General features: G+C 37.1%; 1 pseudogene; it reads right to left on the reverse strand.

Moving 5' to 3' along the window:
- Positions 1-1,105: 1,105 nt before the first annotated feature.
- Positions 1,106-3,010, reverse strand: part of LOC105004265 — a 3,660-nt pseudogene continuing 1,755 nt past the window's right edge.

A 3,010-nucleotide genomic window follows, 5' to 3' on the forward strand; every position in this document is an offset into this window, starting at 1 on the left:
ACTTCACTTTCACTTTTCACTTTCATGCATTGGAGAAGGAAATGGCAACCCACTCCAGTGTTCTTGCCTGGAGAATCCCAGGGATGGAGGAGCCTGGTAGGCTGCCGTCTATGGGGTTGCACAGAGTTGGACATGACTGAAGCGACGTAGCAGCAGCAGCAGCAGTGTATATATCAATAATCACTAGAAAATATTGTTATAAATATTTATTATCATTTTTTAGGGATAATTTTTTCCCAAACGTGTCCCAAGAGAGGAAAGGTGTAAGAAAGTATGTGTATCCTGATCAGTTTTAATGGAATATATCACTTCATTGTTAAATGCACAAACCATTCTTTCTTAACTTGAGGGAGCCCCAAAATTCCCAATCACTGATGACTAACTTGAAAGATCTTAGAGTGTGAGCTGGATCTACTCAAGTCTAGAAACATTTTCTTCTACTTCCCACTTCCTTTTTCCAGGTATAGCTCTATATGATCCTGTTTTCTGCTTTTTTGTTTTGTTCTGTTCTTGTTTTGCCAATACTTTTACTTGACGACTTTGTCAAATAGAGCCTTTCATAACGTATTTTGAGGAGGGAAAGGCAGAAAGGAGAAGGCATAGAAAAAAAGCTCATTTGACTGCTGCACTAGCACCTGTTCAGCAGGACCAGTGTCTTGTTTTTCCCCACATTCATTTAAATGATATATTTGAAGCTGAACGTGCTGTCACAGGATAGGTGTTTGTTTTTGTGTCTCCCACACAAATCTTGATGATGGGACCCAAGTTTACTGGGCAGGTGCATCTAGTCTGTTTAAAATTTTGACAGGTAATATTCTCAATTCAGTATGGGTTTTAAGACTTGACATGTTCCACAAATTTCTTGAAAAGCAGCTGATGAATGAGCTTGTGGAATCCACCGTGAAACAGGCTACTTTCAAAACCACAGAAGAAGACCTCAGAGTAAATTATGAGTTTGTGGCCCACACTCTTGGGAGGACAGAGAAATAAGACTTTCTTCCAAAAATTAATGAAGTACTGTGCTCTGTTTCAAAATCAAAGATAAGCTCCTACTCTCAGAATGTTGTTAGAAATATCCTTCTGTCTGGAGATGGGTTGTGCTTCTTACACTCTCTCATCTCTTGTGTCCAATGACTCAGCTTGGTGAGCCAATTAACTGTTATCAGATGGCTGTCAGGCACTGCTTGGAAATCTAGTCGTTTCAAAAGGATGTTGTTCTAGGAAATTTGTCTCAACTCTGTATAACAAAAGAAACGACACATAAATATAAGTACAATTCAAGAAGAGTTGTTATATATGTGACTTGGTGAACTAAAATGATAAAGTTACCACATATACTATCCATACCATGTGGAGTTAAGACAATGTTTGGATTTCTAGTATCATCTTCTGGGGTATGATCATGCTCTCATAGCGTGTCTTCACTGGCCTAACTGTGTTCTTTGGGATAAGGTTCATCTCTAAACAAAGGTTTACCACTACTGAATTTATTTGGATCTTTGATTTCATGAATTGGCATTCCTTAACTAACGTTGCACAGATTTATTGTTCTTTGATATTAATTACTTATATTGAAGCTGTGGTGAACTTTTTACCAGTTACTTTCCCAATATACTCTTCTGTATATTCTGTGGTTTCTAATAAGAGAGTGGATTATGATGATGCTATCCGAGCCGAAACAAATTACATTTCATCTTATCTCTGTTTATTTAGCACAATTTGATAAATATCAAACTAATATTTGGAGCTTTATTTGTTTTTCACATTCATTATGTATATGTCTAGGTATGAACAATAATATAATACTCATGGAAGATCACCAAATTCTTTTTTTAAACTTGACTACATCCTGTTTATTCTAACAGTAACACATCTGAGAGTATCTTCCTTCTCTTTTATGAATTGACAATATTCTTTGTCCAGAAAATATACTCCTTTCCTTATCTTTCACAAATCTATGTTCTTTATTATAACACTTCAAAAAGTATTTGTTTTTAATATGATGATATACTTTTCTCTAGAAAATATTACTAGTTTGTTCAATATTACCTTTATTCTGGAGCCACAGCCTTGATTCCATATTCAGTCCTCTTCTCTAGATCCTTTCTTCACTTTCTCTAACAGCCAAATTTATCAGGAAGCTAATGAGACTTACCCATCAGGGCCCCACCCTTGTATATGCCCCTTGATAAGCCCTCTATTTAATTCTGAATTCACAAATTTGCATTCTATTTCTAAAGAGGACCCCCCCTCCGCCGTCATCCAAATTATAGAAAATTTAGGCACCACAAAGCCTTGATCTGCCCTATTCCTTTATAGGAATCAAGAGAAGGTTCATGCAAATAAAAAGTAATGCTGTGTCTGGATTTAAACTTGTAACTTTGCAGATTAGCAGTCTAATTCTCTCTGGTGGCCAGCTCTTCTATGTTGTTTGAGGTGAATAGATGTAATTCATTTATGGCTTAGTGCATTCTTCTATAGAACCCTATTTTACAGTGAGAAATTAATACTTTTGAAAACACGTATGTGCTATGTTGTTGATATGGAATTTTTTATTTAACCCCCACTAGAACGCAAAACTTAAGATCATGGCATCCAGTCCCATCACTTCATGGGAAATAGATGGGGAAACAGTGGCTGACTATTTTTCTGGGCTCCAAAATCACTGCAGATGGTGACTGCAGCTATGAAATTAAAAGATGCTTACTCCTTGGAAGGAAAGTTATGACCAACCTAGACAGCATATTAAAAAGCAGAGACATTACTTTGCAACAAAGGTCTGTCTAGTCAAAGCTATGGTTTTTCCAGTGGTCATGTATGGATGTGAGAGTTGGACTATAAAGAAAGCTGAGCACTGAAGAATTGATGCTTTTGCACAGTGGTGTTGGAGAAGACTCTTGAGAGTCCCTTGGACTGCAAGGAGATCCAACCAATCCATTCTAAAGGAGATAGGTCCTGGGTGTTCATTGGAAGGACTGATGTTGAAGCTGAAACTCCAATACTTTGGCCA

Source organism: Bison bison, unplaced genomic scaffold, assembly GCF_000754665.1.
Source record: "Bison bison bison isolate TAMUID 2011002044 unplaced genomic scaffold, Bison_UMD1.0 scf7180017864473, whole genome shotgun sequence".
Taxonomy (NCBI): Eukaryota; Metazoa; Chordata; class Mammalia; order Artiodactyla; family Bovidae; genus Bison; species Bison bison.